Source organism: Sinocyclocheilus rhinocerous, unplaced genomic scaffold, assembly GCF_001515625.1.
Source record: "Sinocyclocheilus rhinocerous isolate Xijiao unplaced genomic scaffold, SAMN03320098_v1.1 scaffold580, whole genome shotgun sequence".
Classification (NCBI taxonomy): Eukaryota; Metazoa; Chordata; class Actinopteri; order Cypriniformes; family Cyprinidae; genus Sinocyclocheilus; species Sinocyclocheilus rhinocerous.
In genome coordinates, this window is record NW_015670982.1 from 519,734 (window position 1) to 521,258 (window position 1,525).

The following is a 1,525-nucleotide window of genomic DNA, read 5'->3' on the forward strand; positions in this document are numbered from 1 at the left end:
AATAGATTTTGGTTTGACTGTATCTATTTGATAAATGAAGTTAACCAACTAACATTATACATACCCTTTTGGTTTCTGTACCCAATATTTAAAAAATGTACAAATGCAATAAAAATATCGGTATCGGTACTCGGTATCGGCAAGTACCAAAAATAAAAGTATCGGTATCGGGCGAGTACTGGAAAAAGTGGTATCGGTGCATCCCTAGCAAAAACTATGGTTGTGGTATAAATAACGCCACAGTTGTGTGCCGGTCACAATTTGTGCAAAAAATGTATCTACATCATTTTTGCATTAATATTAGAAATGGCTTACGATTACTTTAAATTGCAATAATAAACACTGCTGTTCAAAAGTTTTTGGCTGGTATTTTTTTTTTCCCAAAGAAGTCTCTTATGCTCAATAAGGCTGCATTTATTTGATCAAAATACATTAAAAACAGTAATATTGTGAAATATTGTTAAAATGTATTGTATAAAATGTTTTCTATTTGAAAATATTAACATGTAATCTTACTGACCCCAAACTTTTAAACATCTGGGACAAAAATTGTACAAACAAAATAAGCACACAACACATTTGAAAGGTGCAGAAATAAATGATGAATAAATAAACTCATGGTAAAACTTTTCTAAGACAGTTATAATGTCGCCTTATTAGGGACCTGATTAGGACTCTCAGTATAGATCAAGTCCAGTGAGAAAGACATAAAAAAAGCAAGATGGATAAAAAGGTCTGAGGTCAGGGTGTGGACGATATGAGGGGCAGACATCATTTTATTTCTCATCCTCACGTTCATGTTGTACCACTGCTCACGAATGGGTTTGTGGATACTTTCCTGATAGGAGGATGGACAGAGTATGCAAATGTGTAATGTGCAAAACAATCTGCTTGTTTGTAACTCAAGTTTGTAACGGGCTTTGACACGTTTGAAGAATTCAACCAAAGCACTGACAATCACCTCTCTGTCTGGCTAGCTGTTACCATGGTAATGTCTGAGTGAGTTTTTATAGAACACAGTAGACAATCAGAAAAGTCTAAGGCCACATATGTACTGTACAAAATTTTAGCCTTTTAAGTAAATTCATTCTAAATCAAAACAGAGGCAGTTTGAACCGTTTTGTGCCATTTGCAAAAGCATGAAAATATGCCCCGTCTTAAACCTCAAGTCCAATGGTATTCAGCCACGTAGATGAATTCAGCCTGCTGACCAACATGAGGATGGGACCGCATTATTTAACGGGGTCATATGATGTTGCTAAAAAGAACATTATTTTGTGTATTTGGTGTAATGAAATGTGTTTATGCGGTTTAAGGTTAAAAAAACACATTATTTTCCACATACTGTACATTATTGTTTCTCCTCTATGCCCCGCCTTTCTGAAACGCTGTCGATTTTTACAAAGCTCATCGGTCTGAAAAAGCGAGGTGAGCTGTGATTGGCCAGCTATCCAATGCGTTGTGATTGGCCGAATACCTCAAGCATGTGATGGAAATGTTACGCCCCTTACCATATTGTGATGCC

General features: G+C 36.0%; 1 protein-coding gene across 1 annotated transcript in view; it reads right to left on the reverse strand.

Moving 5' to 3' along the window:
* Positions 1-1,525, reverse strand: part of LOC107734541 (rho GTPase-activating protein 10) — a 67,680-nt gene that overhangs the window by 25,797 nt on the left and 40,358 nt on the right. The window lies entirely within an intron of this gene.